This window comes from Sciurus carolinensis, chromosome 2 (genome assembly GCF_902686445.1).
Source record: "Sciurus carolinensis chromosome 2, mSciCar1.2, whole genome shotgun sequence".
Classification (NCBI taxonomy): domain Eukaryota; kingdom Metazoa; phylum Chordata; class Mammalia; order Rodentia; family Sciuridae; genus Sciurus; species Sciurus carolinensis.
In genome coordinates, this window is record NC_062214.1 from 159,888,663 (window position 1) to 159,898,273 (window position 9,611).

At 37.5% G+C, this 9,611-nt stretch overlaps 1 pseudogene; it reads right to left on the reverse strand.

Annotated features, from left to right (window-relative positions):
• Positions 1-354: 354 nt before the first annotated feature.
• Positions 355-9,382, reverse strand: LOC124976610 (dehydrogenase/reductase SDR family member 7-like; annotated as a pseudogene).
• Between the last annotated feature and the right edge of the window lie 229 nt (positions 9,383-9,611).

The window sequence follows — 9,611 nt, forward strand, 5'->3', positions numbered from 1 at the left end:
AAAATTCTTTAAATGGAATTCAAGAATCATAGCCAATGGCCTAGGTCTACATATAAATAGCTCCAATGGTCTTAGCTCCATTAGTTTCTCTGTCTAACATAAATGCCATTGGCTAGTATCTGCTCATGAAATTTCTTAAATAAGGAATTATCTTATTAATACTCTTCTTGATTAGCATATCATATTTACACTAACTTAATAAATACAACCTAATAAATACAAAGAATAGGCCAGAGCATTTAGAATGCAATATTTCAAAGATAACTCTAAAATTATTTATGAACTTAATATATTGTTTAAGTAATTTAAAAAGGAAACTTGTTCATCCTGAAGATATGGCTTCTATTTGGGAAGTTATGCATTTACCTCCTTCACAAATTCACACTAAGAAAGACAAAAATAATAATGACTATGGTAACACAATATTAAGTGTGCTTCTTGGTCTGTGGTTTGGGCTAAAGAATGAGGTATTATGTCTCAAATAGTATTGAGAACTGAGAGAATGCTGAGTTTATCATTTAAAAAAAAGTGATAAGACAATAAGATCCTATGATAAGAAATATACTGGTAAAGATGATGAAAGAAAAAGAAATCAGGCTGGGGAGATAGCTCAGTTGGTAGAGTGCTTGCCTCACAAGCACAAGGTCCTGGGTTCAATCCCCAGCACTGCAAAAAAAAAAGAAAAGAAAAAGAAACCATCTTTTACAAATAACTAAGCATAATCACATGCTAGATTTTCAGAGTGCTGTTTATATTTTAAATACAGATATTATTTAAACAAAAATCATTCTATAATATAATTATTCTATAATATATTCTTATTAATTTGCATTAATCCACTTTCTCTTGCTATAAGAAAGTACCTGAGGCTAAGTACTATATAAAGAAAAGAAGTTTTCGATCACAATTGTGGAGGCTGAAAGTCCACAACTGAGTTATCTCATCCATTTAGCATCTGGTGAGGTACCTCTTGGCAGGGTCACAATATGGTGGAGAAAAAAATGGGATCAGCTGCATGCAGAAGGAACTAAGTGCACACAATATCCTTGCTTTGTGACAACCCCTGCCCCCACTCAAGAAGTAACTGGGGACATGTGAGTAGTATGCTAATCATTTCCAAGGATGATGCCCCCATGACCTAATTATCTGGCACTAGCTCCTACCTCTGAAAGATTCTACATTTTCAACATCACCACACTGGGAGACAAACTTTGAAAGATGAAATACATACAAACTATAGCAGAGTATATATCCTAAGGAAATGAAATTAGTATCTTGAAGAGGTGTCTGTACTCCAATGTTCATTTCACCATTATTCACAAGAACCAAGATATGGAAGCAACTTAAGGATCTGTCAATGAATGAATAGGAAAAGGTCATACACACACACAGGAATATTATTCAACCATTGAAAAGGAAATCCTGTCATTTCCAAAAACATGGATGAAGCTGGAGGACATTATGACAAGCAAAATAGGCAAATAAGAAAGAATACTGTATGATCTCAGGTATATGTGGGATCTAAAAAGTCACATTCACAGGAGGGAGGAATAGAACTAAGGTTTGCAAAGACCAGAAGATGAAGAAAATGGAAGGATGTTGGTCAAAGGTACAAACTTTCAGCTGCAAGATGAAGAGCTTATATGACTTGGAAATGTCAACCTAATATTCAGCATAGTGACTATAGTTAATAACACTGTACTGTATATTCAAATTTTTTTTGTCCAGGGGATTGAACCAGGGTACACTATACCACTGAGCTACATCACTAGCCCTTCTTAATATTTATTTTGAGTCAGGGTCTCCCTAAGTGGACCAAGCTGGCCTTAAACTTATGATCTGTCTTAGCTCCCAAGTTGCTGGGATAACAGGTATGTACTACCATGCCTGGCATATACTTGAAATTTGATAAGATATTTAATGTCAATATTCTCACTACACATACGAAAAAAAAGTAACAATGGGAGGTAATGGATATGCTGATTAACTTGATTGTGGTCATCTTTTAATGATGCTTACATATATCAAATCACCATATTAGGGCTAGGGTTGTGGCTCAATGGTAGAGCGCTTGCCTAGCACACCTGAGGCACTGAGTTTGATCCCCAGCACCACATTAAAAGACTAAATAAACAAAATAAAGGTATTGTGTCATCTACAACTAAAAATATTTTTTAAAAATCACCATATTAGACACATTACATATATATGATTTTGATTTTTCACTTATAACATTAAAAAATCATTGATCTTTACCATATATTTGTATATGCTTAATATCTTGATACTAAGAAAGCCAAAATGAGAAATGAAATAAAAACACAACAGCTAACATTTATAACAATCCAGACTATGTTTTAAGAGCTTTCTGTGTAATAATTCATTCAATCTCCATAACAATCCTGTGACTAGGTAGTATTCACTAATCTCCATTGCCCTGATGGAGAGATTGAGCTATGGAGAAGTAACTTGCTGAGGTCAAGGAGCAAGGATGGGTAGAGCTGAGGTCAAGGAGCAAGGATGGTTGGCCCAGCACTAGGCTCCATGCTCTCAGCCAGGTTGTTGGGCTTTCCCTCTGGAGAGGTGGCCTTTCTCTTCCAACTCTTATCTATTGCTGAGCTTGATGCCATTAGATCAACTATGCTCCAAATTTAAATCTCAGGCATAATTTTAATCAACTTCTGCCTTGGAATGCCTCAACACTACTGAGCCCCAACAGTGGCAAAATGTTGTAAATGATTTGACCCCGATCAAACTGTACCACATTACAAAATAGACACAGTGAAAAACTGTCTTCTGATTTTTTAAGCTCTAGAATTTTTTGTGCATTATGAAACTATTTTATAAAAATCTCTAGGCATTTTGGCACATTCTGGTGTTTTGCTGTTTTCCCCAGTAAATCATTTTCCCAGCACTACAAAAAGTTAGAACAAATTAAATGTGTAACAAGTAGATTAGGTGTTTCAATGGATTGCTTAAAATAGTGGTAGTTTATATACCAACATATGGAGCATGATCCTGTTTTATAATTCTCCTTCTCTATGTCATCTGCATTTTCTGAGTTCTAAAACATGATAGTAACAAAGTATGAAAGAAATACCTTTAACAAAAAAATACATCCATAGCACTACCTTTCTTTGCACAATCAATCTATATTTTTGAGATTAACTCATTACATTTGTTGTGTTATTCATGCATTAAATTCTCCTCGTGGTCACGATTTTATCAATCAGCGAATGATATGCCTCACTAATTGCTATAGCAGTGTACACTTTTTCTGTAGCTGTGGCCACAGGCACTTGCTAGATGTGCAGAGTACTTCTGGAATGAGGTAACAGGAGTGTGTCCTGCACAGTGTGCTTGCAAGTGTCTAAGCAGTGCAGTCAGTGCTTTGACAGAAGACAGTGCAGGGCCCGAGATGCACCTAGTTCTGGGGAGAGTGGGAGGGAAGGCCAGGGATCACTTCAAAGAGGTGACACCTGACCTGAGAGACAGGTAGGTAAGACCGTCTAAATAAAGAGAGACAGTGGGGAAGGAGCACTTGGACACATATCCTGGATCAAACAGTAAGTGCAAAAAAAAAATGGCAAACTTTGGTTTGATTTTACCTTGTAGAAAACTCATTTCTCCAAGACTAGTAATAACTTATGGTAAGCCACCAGATATGTAGTGGCTTGTTATACTTTTTGCATTAATATAATGAAATACATGGAGGTTAGCAAGAATGTTTTAATAACTGAAGGATTTAATATTTTTCTATAAGTTTGATACATATTATTAAGAAATATTGTGGCTGGAGATGTGACTTAGTGGTAGAGTACTTGCCTGGCATGCATGAGACCCTGGGTTCAAACCTCAGCACCACATATAAATAAAAAAATAAAAGATCCATAGAAAACTAAAAAAAAAAAACAACAACAAAAAAAAACTAAAAACAACTTATAAGAGGTCAACTTTAAAAAAGAAATGGAAAGGATAGGAAATATTTAAATTGCTCTTACCACATCACTCTTAATGTTATTGATCTTTTTCTTCTAGAACTTGTTGGTTATCCACCAGACCAAAGTCAGCATAGATTGCCACAGATATGTCAGCAACCAAACAAGTTGCTCTGCAATCCAAACTTCCTTCAAATTGTTAGCTATGGCAATTAACATCAGCTGTACACAACAACTAGTTGCCATCTTGGATGACTTCTGTCCATCATGGACCACAGTCTAATAAAAGTTTAGGAGCATTTTTAGAATGCTTCTGGGGAGATAGCTCAGTTGGTAGAGTGCTTGCCTCGCAAACACAAGGCCCTGAGTTCGATCCCCAGTACCGCAAAATAAATAAATAAATAAAATTAAAAATAAAGTGAATGCTGAGTAATTTTTCAAGTTGTTTCATAACATTCAAGTTAGAAAAACCCAAAGGCCATCTAGTTATGTTACTTTAGTGAATCCTCATTCCACTTAGAAGTCCTGATAGATACTAATGGAGGTTTATAAAATTTGTAATATTTCAAATTTAAGATTTTTGTTTTCAGTGCTGGGAATCAAACTTAGCGCCTTGTGCATGAAAACTAAGCACTCTACAACTTGCCACATCCCCAGCCCGATTTTTGTAATATTTCAAAAATATCAATAAGAATCACACATTAAGATTGAATGGAAAAGATAAAATATGAAACTTCTTTGCTTTTAATTGAAATTGCATCATCTTAGAGTAATAATTTAAATATCACTTTAAGAACAAAATTGAAATTATTATTATGTGCATTTACCAAATGAAATCCCATAAAACAGGAAGACCATGGGATGAAATAGGAGAAGATAAAAGGGATTTCTAAGTAGTGGGAGGGGCTGGGGACGTAGCTCAGTTGGTAGAGTGCTTGCCTTACAAGCATAAGGCCACTCCATGGTGAGTGGGGGAGCCTGGGGGGCCCTACGGGGAGGGACTAAATAGGGGGAAAATCCTGTTACATAATAGTGGACACATAATGGCACATTACTTGTAAATATTATCTTAGAAATTTAATTATACTTTATTTAAACTGAATGCAAATGCACAATCAGCTAACTTTAATAACATTCATAATACTATGAGTTAAGTTTCTGACATAAAAGCAGTTCTGACACAAAAATCCTGACATATAGTAATATAGCACTAAAATATAACTGGTAAAGCATTCAAATTATTCCTCAACTATAAAATTTTAATCTTTGTGACTTCTTCAGCTAGGGCATTCTTTATAATATTTGAATGGACAGATCCTGGGCAAATGTTAGAAACTCTTAGGCCTGGATATTTGGAAAGTTCATGTTGGAGGCTATTTTAAAAACCCTAACATACACACACACACACTCAGAAAAAAGAGAGAGAGAGTAGAGAGAGAAAGAGAAAAGAAAAGCAAAGGAAAGAAAAAAGACAAATAAAATCAAATGGAGACTCATATGGCATGATTTCTTAAAAAAGCTCTGAAATACCTGAGTAAAGGACAGGTAGTATAGTCATACAAGCTTGTTAGGCATTTTTCACTGTGAGAACAGAGGCGATCCAGGAAGGACTCAGCTCTTGCAGATTGCCACCTTGGTAGTAGTGGCTCTTGTCATCAATGGTTTTTGTGGAAGGCCAAGCCCTGAACCAGCAAGAAACTATCCCAGAAAATTCTGATACACCCTCCTCATAGCAATCCTCATCTCCTTTCTCCAAAACAAGTGCATGTTCTCCAGAAATCACTGGGGTGGACGTTCTCTTTATTCCCCAGAGTCATCTAAAGTGCCAGTGTTGGGGCAGTAGGGAGTGCAGAGGGATCAGTGCTGCACAGAACTTCACCACAGAGAAAGAAGGCAACCTTTTCAATGTAGACTACTGCATTAACAGGATGTGCTAGTTTCAGCAGACGTGTCTTTTTTCAGGTGATAACAAGTACCTGACCAGTTAAAATTGTAACATGATCACCTACTGAATGACATTTGTAGAGACAAGCTAGACCTTCTGGACTTAAACATACTGGTCATTTCTAATCCAATAGGGAGTCGGCAGAAATCTGCTTCCCATCACCACTGCTCATAAATTAGGATTTTCCAAGACTACTTTGTTATAAAGCCAGGGTAACTATTAAAAAACCTAAACACCTAAACCATGGTACACTCATATATGATCCAGTATTGTCACTCAGTTACCAGCCCTTAAATGCTGACCTCTAATAAACTATGAGGTGCTGTGACCTGCATGATTAATCCTGAGTCTTATGAGGATTAGGAGGGTTCCTGCCATCTGAGACTGACACAGTTCCTGACAGAGATGAACCAAGAAAAAGTGATTTGCAAATGGATAAAGAACTTCTGAACCTTTAACCTCCTGTCCCTCTATAACAAAAGTAGAGAGGGCATCAAGCAAGCCACTCATCAGAATTGACACCTCTCTCTTTAAAAGGTTCAAACCTCTTGTTTGAAATCACATATACTATAATATGTAAAGTTTTTAATGAACGAAGTCCCCTCCTTAACTTGGTGAGAATCCTAGAAGCAATTATGTTCTTCACAGATAACCTTCTGGTCTCAGTGTTCCACTGCTGATATAACTTACTAGCACCTCAACCTTACACATACTCTCAGAAGGGCAAATCCAGTAAGGAAACATAGAGTCTTGGAGGCAGGTCAGACATTTCATCTGTGTTTTGCTAGAGCATCCTGCACATGTTGTAAGAATCTTGGCACCAACAGGCCAGTGGCTACCCTCTCTCATCTGCCCCTCTGAGGTTTTTCCAGTTGTCCTACAGGCACTGACTACAGCACATTGCTAAAGAGGAGGACTCATCATGCTGAATTCTACATCATCACCACAGCAATCATCTGCTTATCACGGCACCGATGACCAAAGCTTCACTTTCTCACGAGAGTAAGATGGACTATGCAGCTATCGCATCTCATTATCCCAACAGTAAAATCGTGACTCAAAATGACCTTCAGCACTATTGCTTCTACCTTTTGAACCTCCTATAAGCATTCTCCTCTTATGGGCATAATGGGTTGTTCTAATGAGTTCTATCCACTCTAAAGTCAACATTAAAATTTTATTCAACTCTAATATTTATACGTCAGAAGTTATGCAACTCAAAATCCAACTCTTCTCCTGGTCTCTACCTTGGCTAGGTTTTCTTCCTCCAGTGAATCCAGAGGGAATAGGGTGAGGGTTTTTCCCATTGGGACTGAGGCCCAGGATTAATCATCATTTGGCAGCACCTCTTCCCATATGCATGTTTAAATGAGACCAGGCAAAACAGAGAGTGAGTACAAAAGGGAAGGAAAGGAAGTCACAAGAACAGGAGGGAAAAGTACATCCTCAAGTCAGTGTGAAGAAAGGAGGGAAGAGCCCTAGTGTACCTTGAGTTTGTGTTAGGACTAGGGTAAAATAAAGGGTCATATGCTGAGTAGACTATATAACTTAAGAGTACAAATCATATCTTACATTCCCAAGATCTGTTGCATTGCATAGCACAGTGCAGGTGTTCAATACATATATATCGAACAAGTTGGAAGCATGTCTGGGTCAAATACTTGGTGGTTCAAGTATTTTTTATCATCTAGTGGGGATATCTTCTACCAATATTCTCCTATATCTATTTTCACAGATTACTCTTCAGTTCCAGTGGTGGCCACATTCCCCTTCTGGGTCAGTTCTATCAGAGTTGAGTTTCAGCAGCCTTACCCAAAGAGCATGCCTGCTAGCACAATATCCACTGGATAGAGGTACATATGTAACACTCCCAAAACTATTCACAGTAACTATCTTTCCCTGCTTCCTCTCAATCATGTGATGTAGAACACACTTTGTCAAGGACACTGTCCCTAAGTAGTTAAGTTCAATTAGTTCCTTAAAGATATGTAGGTTGGTTTCCACAATCAAAGTACACTGTGCTTTTCCAGGATTGTTGATCAGAACATCAGTCTAGTAAAATTCAAGTCAGAAAAAAAAGGTGCTTGCGGATGGTTCTATGAATGGAATTACTAGGCTTATTGCTTATATCATTAACTTGAAAAAAAAAAAAAAACTCAATGAAAGAGTGGTAAATTTCTAGAAGTTAAAAACACAATAAAATAAAATAACCAGAATGCAACTATGGCACTCCCATGTTATGTAACTTTTTATGGAAAATAATACATGTCATAAAAATAAAAATAGCAGTGAAATTTTAGCTTTCATTCTATAGGGAACAATTAGTAATTGTTAAAGTTTGAAAAGTATTAATTGCCTAAAGACAAAGACTCAATGATTAACTGGTCCAAAAATCATGGGCCTGACCGTACCTCATACACCCATGTCCCCCAGAGCACCATAGATGAGAATATCCTTTCTTGTTATTTCAAACTCAGACAGAGCAATGCCATTAACACTGTATAAGCATACATTGCTGCTTACTCTACCAAACTCCTGGAGAACGGCTTTAGTTGCCACCTCATGGGAACTTCTGTCACTCAGACCCAAGGGTAAAACGAGCATATCTTCTCCTTTTAAATTGCCATTCTCTAAATAAAGATACTTAAAAATTAGTGGGGACATCATGACATAGATTCACTATGCTCCTTGCTACTCTAAGTTAAACACACACCCTAGAACAGGAGTTGCCAACAGATTCACTTCTCTGTGGCCCTTTGAAAGTTTCTCTCAGGTACCAGGAAGAGAACTACTGGTCATAGGGCAACATCTGAGACAAAACCTGGGCTTCACCAGACATCAATGGCTTGCTTCAGTTCAAATATAGACAGTAGAACTTTACAACAGACTCTGACAGAAATCAAGATGAATCTACAAGCTATAAGAAACAAAAACTGTAGAGCAATTTCTTTAGAAGTACAGTTTTGTTCATTTTGCAGTAGGCTCACAAAGGTGAACTGCTGCCTTACACACATTGTAGAAAATAGTATTTTAAGCTCAGAGCCCACAGTCACTTAGTCACTAAAAAGCCACCAGCATTGGACAGAATTGGCAATCACTCCCTAATACCAAGGGTCAGTGCAAAAAAAAAAAAAAAAAAGGAGTACAAAGCTGACAAAATGAGGCATGAAAGGTGAAGGGAAGCCACCAAGAGGTGACAGAAGAAAAGGGCCAGGGGCAAAGCGCTGGCACATTTGGAGGGGTGGGGGGATTGGCAGGAGAAGCCCATCTCCCCTCTACAATTCCCAGGCTGCACTTGAGTTTGGAGTCTGACTCGTGTCTAGGAAGCACAGCTGCTGTTTCAGGTTCACTTACCTAGGCATTTTCTTTTCACCCTTTCCAGCTCATGTACCCTTCTGGCTGACAACACAAGAGAAACTCCCAGTTTAGACAACTGGTAAACCAGTTCCTCGCCAATCCCACTGGATGCTCCAGTCACCCACACCACCATGTCAGTCAGCTCCCATTCTATTAAAGAAGGAGTAGGGTTGGAGGGCAGAAAATAAGTGATGGATTATACCCAATGTCAAAGACTGGAATAAACAAACCTTAATACCACGAAATGTTAAGACCTAATATATGGAGCTTAAAATTTTAAATTTTCTAAGAAACTGTCTTCTACCTAATTTTTAATATATGAATACAAGTCATATTATTAGCAGTAACCCCACACAGTATTTTGTATATTT